We start from the raw sequence: 23,178 nt of genomic DNA, 5'->3' as shown, positions 1-23,178 counted from the left end.
ACCCTGTGAGATGGGTGGTATTATCCCCACTTTACAGATGAGAAATGAAGGTGCAGAACCTAGGCAGTCTGGCGCCAGAAACCTTACTCTTATCCCCTACACTATACTGCCCCAAGGTTAGTCCCAGGAATGAATATATTGGAACATGTGGGAATTACTGTGTTATTTTCCTGGAGTCATATCTCTTGAAATTACAGGATATATGAATTTTTTATTGGTTTAGGCCTTGAATGGGGTTTTTCATGTAAACTCTGCTACAAGAAGCTCTGATGCTGATAAAGTCATGGACCAGTATCATCAGTGTCACTTTTATTCTTTTTTTTATTATTTTTTTAACATTTTTATTGGAGTATAATTGCTTTACAATAGTGTGTTAGTTTCTGCTTTATAACAAAGTGAATCAGCTATACATATACATATATCCCCATATCTCCTCCCTCTTGCGTCTCCCTCCCACTCTCCCTATCCCACCCCTCTAGGTGGTCACAAAGCACCGAGCTGATCTCCCTGTGCTATGCAGCTGCTTCCCACTAGCTAGCTATTTTACATTAGGTAGTGTATATATGTCCATGCCACTCTTTCACTTCGTCCCAGCTTACCCTTCCGCCTCCCTGTGTCCTCAAGTCCATTCTCTACATCTGTGCCTTTATTCCTGTCCTGCCCCTAGGTTCTTCAGAGCCATTTATATTTTCTTTCTTTTTTTTTTAGATTCCATATATAAGTGTTAGCATACATTATTTGTTTTTCTCTTTCTGACTCACTTCACTCTGTATGACAGACTCTACCTCCATCTACCTCACTACAAATAACTCAATTTTGTTTCTTTTTATGGCTGAGTAATATTCCATTGTATATATGTGCCACATCTTCTTTATCCATTCATCTGTCAGTGGACACTAAGGTTGCTTCCATGCCCTGGTTATTGTAAATAGAGCTGCAATGAACATTGTGGTACATGACTCTTTTGAATTATGGTTTTCTCAGGGTATATGCCCAGTAGTGGGATTGCTGTGTTGTATGGTAGCTCTATTTTTAGTTTTTTAAGGAACCTCCATACTGTTCTCCATAGTGGCTGTATCAATTTACTTTCCCACCCAGAGTGCAAGAGGGTTCCCTTTTCTCCACACCCTCTCCAGCATTTATTGTTTGTAGATTTTTTGATGATGGCCATTTTGACTGGTGTGGGGTGATACCTCATTGTAATTTTGATTTGCATTTCTCTAATGATTAGTGATGTTGAGCATTCTTTCATGTGTTTGTTGGCAATCTGTACATCTTCTCTGGAGAAATGTCTGTTTAGGTCTTCTGCCCATATTGGATTGGGTTGTTTGTTTTTTTGATATTGAGCTGCATAAGCTGCTTGTATATTTTGGAGATTGATCCTTTGTCAGTTGCTTCATTTGCAAATATTTTCTCCCATTCTGAGGGCTGTCTTTTTGTCTTGTTTATGGTTTCCTTACTGTGCAAAAGCTTTTAAGTTTCATTAGGTCCCATTTGTTTATTTTTGTTTTTATTTCCATTACTCTAGGAGGTGGGTCAAAAAGAATCTTGCTGTGATTTATGTCATGGAGTGTTCTGCCTATGTTTTCCTCTAAGAGTTTTATAGTGTCTGGCCCTACATTTAGGTCTTTAATCCATTTTGAGTTTATTTTTGTATATGATGTTAGGGAGTGTTCTAATTTCATTCTTTTACATGTAGCTGTCCAGTTTTCCCAGCACCACTTATTGAAGAGGATGTCTTTTCTCCATTGTATATTCTTGCCTCCTTTATCAAAAATAAGGTGACCATAGGTGTGTGGGTTTATCTCTGGGCTTTCTATCCTGTTCCATTGATCTATATTTCTGTTTTTGTGCCAGTACTATACTGTCTTGATTACTGTAGCTTTGTAGTATAGTCTGAAGTCAGGGAGCCTGATTCCTCCAGCCCATTTTTCTTTCTATTCGGGGTCTTTTGTGTTTCTATACAAATTGTGAAATTTTTTGTTCTAGTTCTGTGAAGAATGCCCTTGGTAGTTTGATAGGGATTGCATTGAATCTGTAGATCACTTTGGGTAGTATAGTCATTTTTCACAATGTTGATTCTTCCAGTCCAAAAACATGGTATATCTCCATCTCTTTGTATCATCTTTAATTTCTTTCATAAGTGTCTTATAGTTTTCTGCATACAGGTCTTTTGTCTCCTTAGGTAGGTTTATCCCTAGGTATTTTGTTCTTTGGTTGCAATGATAAATGGGAGTGTTTCCTTCATTTCTCTTTCAGATTTTTCATCATTAGTGTATAAGGATGCAAGAAATTTCTGTGCATTAATTTTGTATCCTGCTACTTTACCAAATTCATTGATTAGCTCTAGTAGTTTTCTGGCAGAGCGTTTAGGATTCTCTATGTATAATATCATGTCATCTGCAAACAGTGACAGCTATATTTCTTCTTTTCCTATTTGGATTCTTTTTATTTCTTTCCCTTCTCTGATTGTTCTGGCTAAAACTTCCAAAACTATGTTGAATAATAGTGGTGAGAGTGGGCAACCTTGTCTTGTTCCTGATCTTAGTGGAAATGGTTTCAGTTTTTCACCATTGAGAACGATGTTGGCTGTGGGTTTGTCATATATGGCCTTTATTATGTTGGAGTAAGTTACCTCTTTGCATACTTTCTGGAGGGTTTTTTTAAATCATAAATGGGGGTTGAATTTTGTCAAAAGATTTTTCTGCATCTATTGAGATGATCATATTTTTTTATCCTTCAATTTGTTAATATGGTGTATCACATTGATTGATTTGTGTATATTGAAGAATATATTGAAGGATAAACCCCACTTGATCATGGTGTATGATCCTTTTAATGTGCTGTTGGATTCTGTTTGCTAGTATTTTGTTGAGGATTTTTGCGTCTATGTTCATCAGTGATATTGGTCTGTAGTTTTCTTTCTTTGTGACATCTTTCTCTGGTTTTGGTATCAGGGTAATGGTGGCCTTGTAGAATGAGTTTGGGAATATTCCTCCCTCTGCTATATTTTGGAAGAGTTTGAGAAGGATAGGTGTTAGCTCTTCTCTAAATGTTTGATAGCAGTCGCCTGTGAAGCCATCTGGTCCTGGGCTTTTGTTTGTTGCAAGATTTTTAATCACAGTTTCAACTTCAGTGCTTGTGATTGGTCTATTTATATTTTCTACTTCTTCCTGGTTCAGTCTCGAAATGTTGTGCTTTTCTAAGAATTTGTCCATTTCTTCCATGTTGTCCATTTTATTGGTATGTAGTTGTTTATAGTAATCTCGCATGATCCTTTGTATTTCTGCAGTGTCAGTTGTTACTTCTCTTTTTTCATTTCTAATTCTATTGATCTGAGTCTTCTCCCTTTTTTTCTTGATGAGTATGGCTAATGGTTTATCAATTTTGGTTATCTTCTCAAAGAATCAGCTTTTAGTTCTATTGACCTTTGCTATTGTTTCCTTCATTTCTTTTTCATTTATTTCTGATCTGATCTTTATGATTTCTTTCCTTCTGCTAACTTTTGGGGTTTTTTAGCTCTTCTTTCTCTAATTGCTTTAGGTGTAAGGTTAGGTTGTTTATTTGAGATGTTTCTTGCTTTTTGAGGTAGGATTGTATTGCTATAACTTCCCTCTTAGAACTGCTTTTGCTGCATCCCATAGGTTTCAGGTCATCGTGTTTTCATTGTCATTTGTTTCTAGGTATTTTTTGATTTCCTCTTTGATTTCTTCTGTGAGCTCTTGGTTATGAAGTAGTGTATTGTTTAGCCTCCATTTGTTTGTATTTTTTACAGATTTTTTCCTCTAATTGATATCTAGTCTCATAGCGTTGTGGTCAGAAAAGATACTTGATATGGTTTCAATTTTCTTAAATTTACCAAGACTTGATTTGTGACCCAAATATGATCTATCCTGGAGAATGTTCCATGAGCACTTGAGAAGAAAGTGTATTCTGTTGTTTTTGGATGGAATGTCCTATAAATATCAATTAAGTCCATCTTGTTTAATGGATCATTTAAAGCTTAACTATTTCTTTTCCCATATTAGGGAAGTTTTCAACTATAATCTCTTCAAATATTTTCTCAGTTCCTTTCTTTTTCTCTTCTTCCTCTGGGACCCCTGTAATTGGAATGTTGGTGCGTTTAATGTTGTCCCAGAGGTCTCTGAGACAGTCCTCAATTCTTTTCATTCTTTTTTCTTTATCCTGCTCTGCAGTAGGTATTTCCACTATTTTATCTTGCAGGTCACTTATCCGTTCTTCTCCCTCAGTTATTCTGCTGTTGGTTCCTTCTAGAGAATTTTTAACTTCATTTATTGTGTTGTTCATCATTGTTTGTTTGCTCTTTAGTTCTTCTTGGTCCTTGTTAAATGTTTCTTGTATTTTCCCCATTCTATTTCCAAGATTTTGGATCATCTTTACTATCATTATTCTGAATTCTTTTTCAGGTAGACTGCCTATTTCCTCTTCATTTGTTCGGTCTGGTGGGTTTTTATCTTGCTCCTTCATCTGCTGTGTGCTTCTCTGTCTTCTCATTTTGCTTAACTTACTGTGTTTGGGGTCTCCTTTTAGCAGGCTGCAGGTTTGTAGTTCCTGTTGTTTTTGGTGTCTGCTCCCAGTGGCTAAGGTTGGTTCAGTGGGTTGTGTAGGCTTCCTGGTGGAGGGGAGTAGTGCCTGTGTTCTGGTGGATGAGGCTGGATCTTGTCTTTCTGGTGGGCAGGACCGTGTCTGGTGGTGTGTTTTGGGGTGTCTGTGACCTTATGATTTTAGGCAGCCTCCATGCTAATGGGTGGGGCTGTGTTCCTGTCTTGCTAGTTGTTTGGCATAAGGTGTCCAGCAGTGCAGCTTGCTGGTCGTTGAGTGGAGCTGGGTCTTAGCACTGAGATGGAGATCCCTGGGAGAGCTTTTGCTGTTTGATATTATGTGGAGCCGGGAGGTCTCTGGTGGACCAATGTCCCGAACTAGGCTCTCCCACCTCAGAGGCACAGGCCTGACACCTGGTTGGAGCACTAAGACCCTGTCAGCTACACAGCTCAGAAGAAAAGGGAGAAAAGAAAAAATAAAAAAAGAAAGAAAATAAATCATAAAATAAATAGTTATTAAAATAAAAAAATTAAAAATATATTATTAAAATTAAAAAATAAAAATGTAATTTAAAAAAGATTTAAAAATAAAATAAAAAATAATTATTAAAATTTTTTTAAATTAAAAAGTAATGAAAAAGGAACACAAAAAAAAAAGAAAGAAGAGAGCAACCAAACCAAAAAACAAATCCACCAATGATAACAAGTGCTTAAAACTATACAAAAACAAACAAACAAACAAAAACGGACAGCCGGAACCCTAGGACAAATGGTAAAAGTAAAGCTATACAGACAAAATCACACAAAGAAGCATACACATACACAATCACAAAAAGAGAAAAAGGAAAAATATATGTATATTGTTGCTCCCAACGTCCACCACCTCCATTCTGGGATGATTCATTGTCTATTCAGGTATTCCACAGATGCCGGTACATCAAGTTGATTGTGGAGATTTAATCCGCTGCTTCTGAGGCTGCTGGGAGAGATTTCCCTTTCTCTTCTTTGTTCGCACAGCTCCTGGGGTTCAGCTTTGGATTTGGCCCCGCCTCTGCATGTAGGCCACCTGAGGGTGTCTGTTCTTCACCCAGACAGGATGGGGTTAATGTAGCAGCTGATTGGGGGGCTCTGGCTCACTGAGGCCGGGGGAGGGAGGGGTACAGAATGTGGGGCGAGCCTGCGGCGAGAGGCTGGCGTGACGTTGCCCCAGCCTGAGGCGCGCCGTGCGTTCTCCCGGGGAAGTTGTCCCTGGATCATGGGACCCTGGCAGTGGCAGGCTGCACAGGCTCCCGGGACGGGCGGTGTGACGAGTGACCTGTGCTCGCACACAGGCTTCTTGGTGGCAGCAGTAGCCTTAGCGTCTCATGCCCGTCTCTGGGGTCCGTGCTGATAGCCGCGGCTCGTGCCCGTCTCTGGGGTCCGCGCTGATAGCTGAGGCTCGCGCCCATCTCTGGAGCTCGTTTAGGCGGTGCTCTGAATCCCCTCTCCTCGCGCACCCCAAAACAATGGTCTCTTGCCTCAGGCAGGTCCAGACTTTTTCCCGGACTCCCTCCCGGCTAGCTGTGGTGCACTAACCCCCTTCAGGCTGTGTTCACGCCTCCAACCTCAGTCCTCTCCCTGGGATCTGACCTCCGAAGCCCGAGCCTCAGCTCCCAGCCCCGCCCGCCCCGGCGGGTGAGCAGACAAGCCTCTCGGGCTGGTGAGTGCTGCTCGGCGCCGAGCCTCCGTGCGGGAATCTCTCCGCTTTGCCCTCCACACCCCTATGGCTGTGCTCTCCTCCGTGGCTCTGAAGCTCCCCCCTCCGCCACCCGCAGTCTCTGTCCACGAAGGGGCTTCCTAGTGTGTGGAAATCTTTCCTCCTTCACAGCTCCCTCCCACTGGTGCAGGTCCCGTCCCTATTCTTTTGTCTCTCTTTTTTCTTTTGCCCTACCCAGGTACGGGGGGAGTTTCTTGCCTTTTGGGAGGTCTGAGGTCTTCTGCCAGCGTTCAGTAGGTGTTCTGTAGGAGTTGTTCCACATGTAGATGTATTTCTGATGTATTTGTGGGGAGGAAGGTGATCTCCACGTCTTATTCCTCTGCCATCTTGAAGGTCTCTCCCTGTGTCACTTTTAAACAGGAAGGGCAACCAGAGGGACATCCAGAAATATAAGGGAGTTTCAAGGAGGCTGGGGTCCTCTCTCTGAAAGATCAATGAGGAGGCCGCACCTGACTGTGAGTGTGTAGGTTAACAAACTAGTTGGAAGCATTGCTACTAAATATCACTTATAAGTAACATCTGCTTTAATTCACATCCTTTCAGAAAGTAACAACATATTAGCAAGCTCTGGTAATTGAGCCCCTAACACCTGCAGGTGAGAAAACACAGATGGAATCACTGAACTAACAGGAGATTTTTTACATGGGAACTGGGCAAAGTAGAAAGGAGGGGTTAAAATAACACGGCTCTTCCCAGCTATCGTGTTGATGATTGCTGCAGAAAAAAACATCCCCCGAAAAGGCACTGAGGCTGCCTCTAGATCTAACACTTCACTGCTTGCTTGATGCCATGTCAATAACAGGAGCTTTGCCCGTGGGGCCCGTACTGAATTGTATTCCTTAACCATGTGTGCTGCTGGGCTCTTTTGTTATGTTGAGCCACCAAAGCCTACCGAGCAGCCCCTGGGTGCCAGGCACTGAGAAAGTCCAGTAGATGCTGTTGGCACCCCACTCATATCCCTTGGCACTCACCTCCATGTTCTGAAGGTTGCTTATAGCAAGCACCTAGGACTCTGTCTGAGGGCTTTTTAAGGTCCCAGTAGCATGTTTGGTCTGGGAGGAGACCAAGCCAGAAATGCTGGAGAGCTCATGCCCCCAGGAGCAGCCCTCAACCAACAACAGATGGGAAGTTGGTGGATAAATGCCCCAGCTTCCCCACCCCTTAGTGGGACAACACTGGGACATATTCTACACTGTCCCCGAAGTTCTCCAGAGGGATTAGTATCTTGCTTGATAACGCCCTTCTTATTCGCTTCTTTCCCTCTGCTGTTTCCCCTCCCCAATACCTTCAGAGTGTTCTCTGGGACTATTTCCCAAATAAACTACTTGTACTGGAATGCTTGTCTGAGAGTCTCCTGCTGGGGAAATCCAAACTAAGAAGCTAGGCCCTGGGCATATAGAAGTAATCAAGACAGTGTCTGCCTTCAAGATGTTCACAGGCTAGAAGATGAGAAAAACCCAATAAATCAGTGATATAAAAGTACACAAAATGCACACCTAGGGGGTTATGGGATGTAGAGAAGAATCACAGAAGACTCACAGGAGTGTGGAGGGCTTGGTGTGGCGCAATCAGAGAGAGCTTGCAGGAGGAGGGCAAGCTGTGTTAATTGCTTGCTTCAGTGATAAGTATCATGCTGTACCCAGTTTCATATTTGTAGAATAAGTGATCTTTAAAATGACGTTTGTGTATCTATACAGTTACAGAAACACCATAAAATGGAATTTTCTCTAAGCCAGGGTCTTAGATCCCTAATGGTTTGTATTCTGAGAAAATACTTCTATAACGTGTGTGTGTTGGTTTGTATCATTCCTGTGCACGTGGGTTCCTGTATGCACATCCCCCCATGGGCAGTGTGGCCTGCAGTCAGGGTGGGCAAGCACCCTGGCATTCCTGCTCTGAAAGCCTTTGGTACGTGTACCTTTCCCAGAGCGCTGTCAGGATTTATTTGTTTCTCTTTTGTTCCCTGATGCCCACCATGTGTCCTTGATGGTGGTCCCCATTATTTTCCTGTGCTGACATGAAAACAATTCATCATTGTATACTTTTTTGTGCCTACCTTTTCAAAGGTTGCCTCTGAACTCTAAGCTCCATGAAGGCAGGGAGCTTTCTGTTTTGTTCACCAATGTATACCCAGTACAACACAGTGCCTGCCACATAATGGGTGTCAGTCAATGTGTTGAATGAATGGATTGTTAGATTACATGACTAGGAGCTCCTTACAGAGAAAGTCAAGGCCTTATGAATCGTATCACAGCATTTGGCCCAGCATCTGGTAAACACCATTAGAAGTTCATTAAACAAATTATTTTTTAAAAGCTCAGCGTTAAAGAATAGCCTCTAATAGTGACAGAAGGGAATTAGAGCAGACTGTTTAGTACCCTTTATATTTCTCTTTTCTTGGTTGCCACTTTCCCTCAAATAGAAAATCATTTCCATAATTGCAAGTGGTCATCAATCACAGTGCTTCTACGTCAATCACCCTTCCTACTTCTCGGTTGTCTTGGGCAGCTCCCAGAAGTTCTTTCAGTTGCATCTCAGAGGCTCAGAAGATGGCTAGGACTGAAAGCCAAGTTCATGTTGAATAAAGCAGCCACTGCCAGTGTAATTACGCAAATGAGAGCCTGGCTAGACTGCCAAGGGTTAGCTTCTCGATTCCTCTCACAAGTCCAGTTTTGACAGGTGGTCAGGTTACTTTCAAAAAGGAGATAATCTTTCTTCAAAGTGAGTTGCTAAATATCCAAAAGAGAAGCCATACAAGAAAGCTAGTTCCCAGGACCTGTGAAAGCAGCATGCTTGCATCCATACCAGCTGTAACTTGGGTCCTCTCTTGGCAGGATTTCCATCAGAGTAGAAGCTTTCTGAGGAGATGCTTTAATCTCCCGTAAGAAGCTCTGTGTTGCTGGAGGATCACAAACCTTGGTCACGAGCTGGAAGATCGTTTATTCCAAATCCTGGCCTCCCAGCTGATCCTTAAGTAAACTCTCTAAGAATAGTCCTGGCTTTATGATAAGGACTTTTGACATTTGGTTTTAAGCCTGTCCCGATGGTGAAAAACAATGATAACACCAACAATAATAATGATGACTATTTATTGAGCTGTATGTGTATTACCTCATTTAATTCACAAAACATCCCCAGGAGGTAAGTACTATTATTATTCACATTTTACAGGTGAGGAAACTGCTGCTTAAAGAGATTAAGTAATTTGTCCAAGACCACATAGCTAGTAAGTGGTAGGGCTAGGACTTAAAACCAGACACTTGTTTCCAGAACCTTCAGCTCTTGGGCCCACAATCAGGACATGAAAGAGCAAAATCCTCTGGAAGACTAGAAAGCCATACCCTTTTGCAATTTGAGTCTCTAAAATATGTAGCTTCACACAGGGGCTTCTTTGTTGCTTCACAACAGATCTTATATGGCAGATGAAGGATGTAACACTGAAAGGGAAGATGAGCAAGTAAAATCTCAACTTCTTATTGCTTGTGAGGAAATCCATTAATGTATTTATTTTATAACCTGATGGTAGATAAATGTGACAACCATGCAGAGCAGAAACTAGAAGTCCAATCTCTTCACCCCCTTACAATAGGTTACTCTTAGGGCTGCAAGTGGCAAAACCAATACCCTAGAATGTCTACCAGGGTCAGAATGTGAGTACCTCTTCTCCTTTCTTATTTTAGTCATATTAGGCTAGATTGTGCAATAATAATGAATAAACTCCAAATTCAGTGGCTTAAAACAATAAAGGTTCATTTCTTACCCCTGCTGCCTGTTCTTAGCAGTCCTTCTGCTTCTGATTGTCTCACACAAAGATCTGGGCTGATGAAGCCTCCCACACCTGGAATGTTGATGGTTGCTATCTATGTAGGAGAAGAAAACTTGGCAAATCACTCACTAGCTCTTACACGTTCCTGCCTGCAAGTGACACCTGTCACTTTTGCTCACAATTCACTTTTTAAGGCAAATCACATAGACCCAGTTAACTTCAAGTGAGTGGGGAATTTGCTTAGAATGAGAAGAAATGGAAATATTGGTAAATAGCATTAATGACTCTAAAATAAAATCCTTCAATCATACTCAAATATGCTTAACCAAGAACAGATAAAATTGTTCACTTAATAAAATAGATCTTGATTACTTCAAGCAGGTAATCATGTAATCCACCATAATATTTCCTTTGGCCACTGTTTGTCTATTGGTCAGTCTCTCCCACATAGCCCTGAGCTTTTGAGGGCAGTGAGGGGTCTTATTTATCTTTGATTGCTTAGTATCCAGTACAGTGTTAACAGCACATGCATTAGTCACCTTGGGCTGCAATAACAAAATACCATAGACTGGGTGACTTAAACAACAGAAATTAATTTTCTCACAGTTCTGGAGGCTAGAAGAAAGATTAAGGTGCTGGCATGGTTGGTTTCTGATGAGAGCTCTCTTCCTGGTTTGCAGATGGCTGTCTTCTCATTCTGTCCTCCAATGTCCTTTCCTTGATCCATGCACATGGAGGAGAGAGAGGGACAGAGAGAACTCTCTGGTGTCTCTTCTTAAGAGGATACTAATCCTATCGGATCAAGGCCTCATCCTTATGACCTCATTTAACTTTAATTACTTCCTTACTCCAAATACAGCTGCACAGGGGTTAGGCCTTCAATATATGAATTTTAGGGGGACACAAACATTCAATTTATAACAGCATGGTAGTCTTCAATGTTTCTTGAATGAGTGGATGGATGAATGAATGAATGAATGATTCCAGCTAACCAACAGTCTTCCTTTAGTGCCCATCCCCAGAGCGCATGCCACTTTTTCCCATCTTCCTCTCTCCATTTTCCACTCTCTTGCACTCTTTCTTCAGTGTGAGGCCCATTCATCCTTCAAGACCCAACTAGAATATTGCTGCCCTGAGGAAACCCTTTCTGATTTACATACTCTCCTGTACCTTCCCAAGCCTAACTAGTTATTTCCTCTTCTCTTCTTCTGGACCACTTGATACCTCCCTTGGTTAGTGTACTGATCACATATAATTATAATTTTTTACACAGTAGACTATCTCACACACTGGTCTGTGAGCTTCTACAGAGCAGGGACTAGGAAGTGGGAGGTGCCTGGCACTGGCTATAGGGCCTGATTCATGTAAGTGCTCAGAATGTGTTGGTCAAATAAATACATGGATGAATGTGTCTTCTGAACTATCTGCCTTTTTTATGTTAGCCTTCTACTGTGAGTGTGTGTGTGTGTGTGTACCCCTACGTTTGATATGCAGTTTACCCACGAGACTAGGGCAGTCAGTAACTGCAGGAGGATTGGAACACCCGTCATGCTTGTCATTAAAGCACATTCAAACACATACAGTGGAGGCAGCCGGTCTTGTGGTCTCATCTTTGCTTGATTCAGTCTCAGCTAAGATGCCCATCTGGCACCTGCAGGCTTGAGGCCGTCTCTTCAGAATCTGAGTGGTCCTCCAGGATGGCAGGGAACACACCTTTTTCCACTGTATCCCCAGAGCCCAGCATGAAGCATGGCACATAGAGAGCATTTACTAAAGGTTTGTTGAACGACTGAATTAAGCCACCAAGGCCCTAGAAAGGCAGGTCAAAGAGCATCATTTTAAGAGATTTCAGACTTTAAAGAGGAAAAGATTTTGGCATCATTGAAGCCTTGACTTAGAAGACACTCATGTTAGATATGCTTGGCTGGATCTCAAACTGTGCTATTCCCAAACCTTTGAGGAGACATGACTATTTCTCCTACTCACGAAGATCTCGGGAATAGAGAGCCCCCAGTATTTCAGCCTGCAGTACCATCACTGACGTGAACACAGGCTACGGTCTCTTTGAGGGCAAGGCCCGAATCTTTCCTCTTTGTATCTCTAGTAGAATGGCTTACAGTTCTGTCTGTCGGATGCATGGTTGGCTGTGGAGACCGTGTGGCCTTAGCTTTGTCCAGAAGGTTCCAGGGACAGAGTAACTCCCTATCAAAGGAGAACCTCAATAAATACACGTGGCAAGGAATGAAACTGTGGGTTATGTGCAAATATAAAGCATGTGAGCAGGTATGCCTGTTCTTTGTGGGAAGCAGGAGCCGGGAAGGAGGCAGGGCAGACATCCTATGGTTTTTCCTATCGGCCTCTGCCATCGAGTCTAGTTACCCGAGGCCGCGCGCTGGGTCTGCGCGGTCCTGGCAGCCGCGGAGCGGAGGGTGAGCCCGGTGGCCTCTTCAGTCTATTTAGCAGGCTCTGAGATGTGTAAGCACATTATCTGCAAGGCTGGTAAAGAGCGCTTGGGGAGGATTTGTGGGTCTGTGGGAAGGACAAAGAAAAATGTTTCCTAATAAATTATTCACCGTCTCATAATCCCTTTTGGGCAGATTGTTGCTATGTTTGCCCCGCGCTGCTCGGCGCCTCTTCCCTCCGCATCCAGAAGCGCAGTTTCTCACCTCCAGAGAGCAGCAGAGATCTCGGGCAGGCTGCTGCGGCTAATGGTGGCAATTAATAACTTGTCATAATCCCGAGGATGAAAGCGAAGGCGCCCCATCAGCAGGCGGGTCATGGCGCTGCTCGCCAGCAAATGAGGTGCAGGTGTGGCCTCCGCTCCGCGCTGCGCTGACACCCGGCGCGCGATGCCAGCCCCGGACCCGCCAGCCGCTGGCCGCTGCCGGGGCGCGAACGGCCCCCCGCCCCGTTCACCCCGCTGCGGAGAAATCCCCGGAACGTATCAGTAAATCAGAGCACTCAACACAGAACCTTCCAAACCCTTAATTGCACGCTGAACACTGTTAACTCTGCCAGGCCCAACTCGCCTGGGGTTTTTACCCCCTCCGCAGACTTGCTAAGAATTGCACACCTCAAACCCCTCCACGCAGGTGGTCCCCTTCCTCCCACCCCGTTATTATCCTCGCCGTCTACCCCGTGCAAACACTGCAACCTTTAAAAGTGAACGTGGTAAATAAACAGCCTGATGTAATGGGCTCTCGGTTCCCCCAGTGGAGCTGGAGCACACGAAATCCTTGTTAGGGTTTTAGGAAACCACGAAACACAGAATCACTTATTTCCCGACAGATCCAGCCCGGTTGCCTTTTCTCTTGTTTCCATTCCTGTGGGTCAGTTCTGCTTGAAATGAACCAAGTTTACAAATCTCTTCTGGTTTGTACACTCCTATTATGCATACGAGGTGATGCATTTGTAACTGTCACACAAGTCAGGGTGATACAGCACTCTCATCTGACCCTATTCATTTAAATGGGTGCGCCTTGATGACATTGATTCATGTTATAAGTTATATCCATGCATTATAATCTTTATGTGTCACCCTACTGGTTATTTCTACTACAATGCAAAGGGGGCGGGGGGTGGTTGGAGATACAGCAAATGATGGTGAGTAGGATTTGAGAGTGCTTTGAACAATATGAAGTCCATATAAACTCCAAATCTTTCTAGATAAGTTTATTATGTGTCCCTATCGTGAGAGAAGGAAATTTACATGCAGAACAGTCCTGGGAGAGGTGTCTTTTGCTGTAAATATTCTGCTAACTTATTAATATTTGGAGAATGTGTGCTTCAAATGCATGTCACACCGAACTAAAGGGGTAAGTAAACATGATTATGCATGCATGTAAGTCTTTATCAAGGTGGGGTTAATAATGTTTTAAAGCAGAACTATTTCTCATGAAAATAGCTGCTCTTAATAACCTCTGTCTCTTTATTGTGCTTCTTACTGAAACATAAATCACTAATATGTTTTCAGCAGCAAAGTACTCTCTTTTTCCATTGTATTCACAGATTTAGTGGCATTTCAAATAGATAAACACAAGCAACATCTATCAACACTACAAAAAGGGCACCTTAATCAAAGCTCCAGGTCTCGGGTCTCAGCATCTCCATTTACCTTGAGATAAATCCATTGGTGTGACCACCACTGCACCGGGTGACAAATCACCCCAGCCGGCCGAGCAGCGCAAGGGCTTATTGGCCTTCCTTTAAGTGGTCTTACCCTTCAATGAAAAGGATGGGGCTTGTCAAGCAGGACCAGATTAAAGTTAGACAAAAAGAAATGATCTGTTATTAGAAAACTCCGATTGAGAATCACAAAACAGGAAAGAAATATGAATAAAAATTTCCAGGGGGAAGACCATCTGATCCCAACAGAAATTAACTCCCATTATGGGCATGAGGTAATAGATGGCCTGCAGTTGGAGCTAATGGGGATTTCAGATTAAGGAGGTGTGGGGTGCAGCTAGGGATGTTAGCAGCTGCCCTATGCATTCAAGTGCAAAGTTCAGGAATGGCCTGGGCTCCTGTCTTCCTGGGCTAGATTGTGATGGTCAGGTGAAGCAAGGAAATTACAACCTCTTGGAAGTGAGCGCTCACTCATGATTGCCTGGGTACTTCCCAGAAGGTTAGCCCTGGCAGGAACCTCAGGGGCAGGTTGATTTCCCCATGTCTGAGACAAGGGGAAACCGAAGGCTTAATGTGACTTGCCCAAAGTCATACAGCTAAGAGCAGGGCTGAAGGTAGAAGTGAGATGACCTGTCTGCTTCCAATTCACTGGGACTCCATTATTTGGCCTAATTTTGGGAGATGACCTTGTTCTGCCTCTGGATTAAAGAATCCTGATTATCCTCCCAGTTAACAGGAAAGAGAAAATAGAATGGGGTCCCCATAGTCAGTGAGCCTTCTTATTGTAGTCTTGAGTTAAAGACTGATGCTTCTTATACTGGTAACAGTAGCTAAGGCTTTCCGGTTCTTACTAGTGCCAGGCACTGTCTATGCGTTATCTCATTTTATCCACAGATAGCTACCACCATCATCATCCCCATTTTACAGATGAAGATATGGAGACCTACAGAACGTAAGCAACTTGCCCAAGGTTGAATAATAAATGGAGGAGTTTGTTTTTGAATTAAGTAGCCTGGCTTGAGATTTCGTGCTCATAACCACTATGCAAGACTTCTAGGCAAGACTTACATTTCTTGTAAGGAAAGCTTGTGCAAACAAATAAAATTTAATAAACAAAATGTATGGGATAACATATACACAAAAAGGGTGAAAACTTGGGTGTGAAGGAAAAGGCATGAGATTCCACTGTCTAGGTCCCTGACATAAATAAATAAAATACCTTCTGATTTTCCCCCAGACCTTCAGATTCTCCTCTGAGAAAAGGATTAAAAAATTAGGCTACCAAGGGACTGATGACCAAGTTTATTATTTTTTAAAAATGTATAAGTTATAGGGACTTCCTGGTGGTCCAGTGGTTAAGACTTCGCCTTCCAATGCAGGGGGTGTGGGTTCGATCCCTGGTTGGGGAGTTGGGATTCCCACATGCCTCATGACCAAAAAACCAAAATGTAAAACAGAAACAATGTTGTAACAAATTCAATAAAGTCTTTAAAAAATTGGTCTACATCAAAAAAAATCTTTAAAAAAATGTATAAGCTATAGGAAGATATATTACATAAGTATTCATACAGAAGGTAGTTCAAAATAATAGTGTATTTGGAAGCCAGCAGTCCTGGGTTCAGATCCCAACTCTGTCATTTCTAGCTCAAGTGGTTTCTTTTCTCTTTTTCATTTTAGTTGTCTTCTATAATCTGAATCTTGAGCGAGTTATATAACCACTCCATGACTCAGTTTCCTCATTTGTTAAACAAAGATATAATGTCAAACTCACAGAGTAGTTGTGCAGATTAAACGAGATGATGGATGCCAAGAGCTCCGCAGAATTCCTCTGGAAGGGTAAACACGTGGCAGCAGGCTATGCTGCCAGTCTGTCGGAGAGCTGAGAGTCGTCCTCTGCTCATTTCTTGTCCAGCGTCACAGGAAGGTGCTGACCTCAGAGGTACTGAATGAACCGTGGCCTTGTCCACACTCTGCCCAGCATCCAATGAATGCATAAAACTGCAGTGAAGCTTCTGGATATTGAGCCTCCACAAAGATATTGAATATTTGGAAATTGCCTAATTTTTCAGTTCCTTATTTCAGGCCTCATGACAGGTGGGTACAGGCAGGGATTCTCAAAGATGAAAGAAGGCAAGATATCTAGATCACTAGAGAGAAGGAAATGGTAAACACACAGCAAAGTAAATTAAAGAAGGAATCCTAATCCCTGTATTTGAGAAAGCCAGGCCAGCTGGATTTGTCCATCCAGTGAGTTAATAGGTCCATTGGATCTAGCAGTACAATAAGATGCCACAAGTATCAATAAAGTCTGTTGCATTTCTTGGGGCTAAATCTGGGAAAACAAGTTTAAAGGTACCAAGCTGGTCATCGTTACATTTGATTTGTAAGTATGTCTTATTATGATAACATTTATGGGGGCCATTGTGTCAAGAGCTTGTTTTCTTTAATTATTTACACAAAGAATCAAGCTAGGTAAAGGAATGCTTTATATTCATTCTAATCTCAGAAATTTGTAGCTAATAATATCAGGGGAAGTACTATTTGCCAATTACTATTGCCTGCATTCATCAATACAACAGCAAGGGCATATTCTCTGTGTGTAACTGTGTAATTCAATCCAGTTTAATAGGAAAAATAAAATGTCTATATCAAACATTTCTAATGTCTAAAATGGTCCAAGCATGTACTATGTTTCATTTTTATTTAAAGGCACTAGAATGTGCAAGGCAACTGTGATAGATAATTACAGGCACAGCTACTGATATATTTTTCATTTGTGTCTGTGTCTGAATACCTCCTGCCTTCTTGATAAACTTCAATTAATATGCCTTCAAGTATTCTCAATGTAATTTTCTGATTAAACACATATACCAGACTCACCACCAACTCATTAATTTCACATAGATTGAATGTTAGTGTTTGTATGCAGTTAAATGTGAGAAGCAGGACATCCAATAATCATTTTGCATTTAATATGAACAGAGATATTTTTTTGATTCAGTCCAAACCAAATCCCTAGGGCATGAACAAGGTGGTGACTGAATTCTGTGGCTTCAGAATTTGCACATTTAATGGGAAACAATTTCAAAGCCTCTGTTGGTCATTGGAAAGGCTGTTGCATTCTGCTTTTTCCACAGAGCAAAATCTTTTTGAGAACAATGCTTATTATTGATAGGTTTAAAGCACCTCAGGTGCTTGCCCATTGTGTGTATTGCTGTCACTCTGTCTTCTGAGCAGTGGGGAAGCAGTGATGGATAACGTAGAGAATAATACATGATTCTTGATTGAATGCAAAGCTATAATTCAGTCTTGGGGTTCTGCTGACGTCACAGTGCGTGAGACTACAGCTCAAAGAGGTTTTTTTCTTTTTTTTTCTTTTTAAAAACCAGGCAATCCTTGTACTCAGGTATGGAGCCAGTGGATCAAGACACGAACTCCAGTCCTCCTTGAGTGGTTTTTTTTTTTTTTTTTTTTTTTTAAAGAATAATTTCTTTTTATTTATTTATTTATTTATTTATTTATGGCTGTGTTGGGTCTTCGTTTCTGTGCGAGGGCTTTCTCTAGTTGGGGCAAGCGGGGGCCACTCTTCATCGCGGTGCGCGGGCCTCTGACAGTCGCGGCCTCTCGTTGCGGAGCACAGGCTCCAGACGCGCAGGCTCAGTAGTTGTGGCTCACGGGCCCAGTTGCTCCGCGGCATGTGGGATCTTCCCAGACCAGGGCTCGAACCCGTGTCCCCTGCATTGGCAGGCAGATTCTCAACCACTGCGCCACCAGGGAAGCCCCCTTGAATGGTTTTTAAGGAGAAAAATCTCTTGGGGGTGTAATCTTCTAGGTCGAGGTCTTCTGGACCCTCAGGTGGGCAACAAGAGAAACTAGCACAGAGCCTGCTGCTGGCTCCTATCCAGTTCGCTCCTTGCTTTGTTTTGTGACATGTGAATGAAAACTCTCAGAGAATAGAACGATCTCCTCCTGACCCTTCAAGATGTCTTCGTTTCTTTTTCATAAAAGTATTTTATTTTATTCATTTTTGCTGTTGTTGGTTATCCATTTTATTTTATTTTATTTCAGTCTGTTCTCATTAGTTATCTATTTTATACATAGTAGTGTATATATGCCAATCCCAATCTCCCAATCCATCCCACCCACCCTCCCCCCTTGGTATCTGGACGTTTGTTCTCTACATCTGTGTCTATATTTCTGCTTTATAAATAAGTTCATCTATACAATTTTTCTAGATTCCACATATGTGCATTAATATACGATATTTGTTTTTCTCTTTCTGACTTACTTCACTCCTTCAAGATGTCTTCTAATCGAGGGTTTCCAAAATTTTCCAGTGAGAAGTATTGTCTGAGAGCCCTTCCCAAGACTCTCACCCCTGGGGATTCAGACTCAGTGGGTTTAGGATGCGGCTTGAGAATATGTGTATTTAACACGTAGTCCAAGCTGATTCATTAACGGAGTTTGCAAACATCTTCATCAGTCTCTCTTGGATGTCTTGCCTCAGAATTTCTTCTGCACTTGCAAGCTGCTTTACACAATTTAGCAATCAATATAGTATTAGTTGATGTTGCCCCCAGTTAAATAAGAATATTTTTGCAAAGGATTTAACACATAAACACTCAGTATGTCTCAATAAATGAAAAATTCTCCCCTTCTTCTTTTAGTTGCCTCGTCTATCAGAAATGTGTCCTCCCAACCTCAGTGTTAACAACTGAAGAGTGAAGATCAGGCTGTGTATTTCCTCTGCAGGCCCTGAAGCATTAAAGTATTCGAAAGTGATGCATTAATTGATTGATGCTATCAAAGGTAGGATGAGACTGGCAGATCCTTTTCTGTTCATGCTTCTTTTTAATATCTAGAGCTATCATACTTCCAAGGGTTATCAGGGAGTGAGTCTCTTTTCAGGATTAGTTTACTGAGGCCAGACTTCCCATGATCCCTTGAACCTTGCACAAATTAATAATAATAATTAAGAAGAAGAAGAAGAAGAAGGAGAAGCAGCAGCAACAACAGCAACATTTTTGTAGCGCTTAACATGTACCGGGCACTCCTCAGTGTTTTAAGCATTGTAACTCATTTAATCCTCCCAATTTCTATTTTTTTTATTTTTTTTATTTTTGGCTGCGTTGGGTCTTCATTGCTGGGCGCAGGCCTTCTCTAGTTGCGGTGGTTTCTCTTGTTGCAGAGCATGGGCTTTAAGCGTGCGGGCTTCAGTAGTTGTGGCTCGTGGGCTCTAGAGCGCAGGCTCAGTAGTTGTGGTGCACGGGCTTAGTTGCTCCGCGGCATGTGGGATCTTCCTGGACCAGGGATCGAACCTGTGTCCCCTGCGTTGGCAGGCGATTTCTTAACCACTGTGCTACCAGGGAAGTTCCAATCCTCCCAATATTCTTATAAGGCAGGTTCTATTATTATCATTTCGATTTTATCAATGAAGAAACTGAGACACAAAGTTTAAAAATTTGCCTAAGGACAATAAGTAGCAAGGCTAGCATTTGAACCCACATAATATGGCTCCACAGTGCCTTTAACTAATATTCTATACTGCCTTTACTAGGAACGTGGTTAGTCACTCATAGAGTCCTAGAACTATTATAGCACATTGGACATAATCTAAACTAATTTTACAAATAAAAAGACTGAGGACCAAAGAAGGGAATTGATTGACAGAATGTAACCCCACTAGATTCTCTCTCTAATCTCTGATCCTAACTTTACCCTCCTATGTGTGATTACAGCAGAGTTCGGAACATCTCTGCTGGAGCTGGTCCTGCCTAGTGCAGGCCTCCTTTTCTTAAAGCTGCACAGTATTCTGGATGTTATATACCAGCAAAAAATATAAACATAAAACTGGGCTTGCAAGAAAGAAAGGGGTGTCCCAATGCCAGTTACAAAGAGATGGCTGTCATGGGATACAGGCTGGAGTTGGAGTTGCTGTTACTGTGTAATAGATAATATAGACACAAGATCAAAAAGGTACAAAAAAGTATTCAGTAAACACTAAGGCTTTTTTCTGCCCTGGAGTCCCAGAGGCAAACCAGGATTTTATACACTCTGAGACATAGTCTATGTCAATGCAACCATATACATTTATAAATTCTTTTGTTGTTGTTGTTTACACAAATGATGGCATATTATACAGATTATTCGGTGTGTTTCTTCACTATGCAATGTATCCTGGAGATAGTTCCACATCAGTACCTGTAGAGCTGCCTTATTCCTTTTACGGTTATATAATATTCTACTTTATGGGTGTATCAAAATTTATATAAGCAGTTTCCTATCAGAGGAAAGTTATTTGCATGTATGTTTTTGTGGCTGTATCCAAGGGGTAAATTTCCAGAAGGAGAATTCCCAGGTCAAAGAATAAATTTAACATTTTGATCAATAAAGACTGTATTAATTCACATTCCCTTCAACAAACTTTGAAAGTGATTGTTTCCCCATATCCTTAAAAAGCCAATATTTTATCCAAATTTTTGTCTTTTGTCAATCTTGTTAGTTTTCACTTGTATTTCTTTTATTATGATGAGATTGAGTACGTTTTCATATGTTTAAGAGCCATTTTCCCCTTTCTTTAAACCGTTTGTATCATTTGCCCATTTTTACTATTGTTGAAGCATTTTATATATTAAGGAAATTAGCAGTTTGATTACAATACATACGGCAAGAATGTTTTCCCAGTTGATCTTCTTTTTGACTTTAAGGTAGTTTTTTTCTACAAAGAATTTTGTTTAAAGTTTTTATGAGTTTAAATGTATCAAAGTTTTCTTTTATGGCTTCTGAATTTTATGTCATACTTAGAGAATCCTCCCCATTGCAAAATTGCATAAAAACAAATTCGCTCAGGTTTCCTCCACAACATTTATGAATCATTAAAAACAATCTTCAATCCATCTGGAATTTATTTTAGTGCAAGATGTACAATGGATCAAACTCACTTTTTAAAACCAGTTGTCACAACACCATTTGTTAAATTATCTGGAACCCATGTATATTACTCTACTAATGATGTACGCAAAAACTAGAAAAATGGTGACCACTAAGAGTTGTTCCTAATTAGGTAAATTTTGAAAGAGAGAAAGAGGGAGGTGGAGCAGGGAATAAGAGACAGAGAGAGAAAGAGGGCAACATTTGGCCAGGAGTCCAAATTTAGAATGGAGAGTTGGAAAAAAGATACAGTAGGCTTACAATGAATCGATTAAGATTGACTCCATGCAGGATAGCTCCTCTTCCTTTTTTAAAAATCAGAATCTACATTCTGGAGATAATTCTGCTTTTCTGAGGAAAATAAAAGGGGGAAAATTATTTGATAGGGCTGGGATGGCATAATATTTTTATATATTAGCTGAAATTTTCTTTTTTCATATATTTGTTTTCAGCAGTTTCTTTATTTCCTGAGGTACCATTCCCACATTCAGCTAGATTGTGAATTAAGGTGGGCTGCAGAAGAAAAAACAATTTTTAAAATTATGCTTAAATAAACATACCATAAAATGTACCTTTCTGACCATATTTTTTTGAATTACATTTCATTTTTATTTTATTATTTTTAACATCTTTACTGGAGTATAGTTGTTTACAATGTTGTGTCAGTTTCTGCTGTATAACAAAGTGAATCAGCTATATGTATACATTTATCCCCATATCCCCTTCCTCTGGCGTCTCCCTCCCACCCTCCCTATCCCACCCCTCTAGGTGGTCACAAAGCACCGAGCTGATCTCCCTGTGCTATGCAGCTGCTTACCACTAGCTACCTATTTTACATTTGGTAGTGTATATATGTCCATGCAACTCTCTCACTTTGTCCCAGCTTACCCTTCCCCCTCCCCGTATCCTCAAGTCCATTCTCTACGTCTGCATCTTTATTCCTGTCCTGGCCCTAGGTTCTTCAAAACCAATTTTTTTTTTTCTTAAGATTCCATATATATGTGTGAGTGTATGGTATTTGTTTTTCTCTTTCTAACTAACTTCACTCTGTATGATAGTCTCTAGGTCCATCCACCTCACTACAAATGACTCAATTTCGTTTCTTTTTATGGCTGAGTAATATTCCATTGTATATATGTGCCACATCTTCTTTATCCATTCATCTGTCGATGGGCACTTAGGTTGCTTCCATATCCTGGCCATTTTAAATAAGGCTGCAATGAACATTGTAGTACATGAGTATTTGTGAATTATGGTTTTCTCAGGGTATATACCCAGTAGTGGGATTGCTGGGTTGTATGGTAGTTCTATTTTTCGTTTTTTAAGGAACCTCCATACTGTTCTCCACAGTGGCTGTATCAACTTACATTCCCACCAACAGTGCAAGAGGGTTCCCTTTTCTCCACACCCTCTCCAGCATTTATTGTTTGTAGCTTTTTTGATGATGGCCATTCTGACTGGTGTGAGGTATTACCTCATTGTAGTTTCAAGTTACATTTCTCTAATGATTAGTGATGTTGAGCATCCTTTCATGTGTTTGTTGGCAATCTGTATATCATCTCTGGAGAAATGTCTGCTTAGGTCTTCTGCCCATTTTGGATTGGTTTGTTTGTTTTTTTGATATTGCGCTGTATGAGCTGCTTATATAATTTAGAGATTAATCCTTTGTCAGTTGGTCTGTTTGCAAATATTTTTTCCCATTCTGAGGGTTGTCTTTTCGTCTTGTTTATGGTTTCCTTTGCTGTGCAAAAGCTTTTAAGTTTCATTAGGTCCCATTTGTTTATTTTTGTTTTTATTTCCATTACTCTAGGAGGTGGATCAGAAAGGATCTTGCTGTGATTTATGTCATAGAGTGTTCTGCCTATGTTTTCCTCTAAGAGTTTGATAGTGTCTGGCCTTACATTTAGGTCTTTAATCCATTTTGAGTTTATTTTTGTGTATGGTGTTAGGGAGTATTCTAATTTCATTCTTTTACGTGTACCTGTGCAGTTTTCCCAGCACCACTTATTGAAGAGGCTGTCTTTTCTCCATTGTATATT

General features: G+C 41.3%; 1 long non-coding RNA gene across 2 annotated transcripts in view; it reads left to right on the top strand.

Moving 5' to 3' along the window:
• The window catches only part of LOC130707613 (uncharacterized), a 112,467-nt gene that overhangs the window by 71,123 nt on the left and 18,166 nt on the right, over positions 1-23,178 (top strand). For both annotated transcript variants that reach the window (XR_009007538.1, XR_009007541.1), the window contains one exon: positions 18,877-19,018. This is a non-coding gene — a long non-coding RNA (uncharacterized LOC130707613). The remainder of the gene's footprint in view (positions 1-18,876; positions 19,019-23,178) is intronic.

Source organism: Balaenoptera acutorostrata, chromosome 1, assembly GCF_949987535.1.
Source record: "Balaenoptera acutorostrata chromosome 1, mBalAcu1.1, whole genome shotgun sequence".
Classification (NCBI taxonomy): Eukaryota; Metazoa; Chordata; class Mammalia; order Artiodactyla; family Balaenopteridae; genus Balaenoptera; species Balaenoptera acutorostrata.
This window is presented reverse-complemented; position numbering and strand designations above follow the sequence as displayed.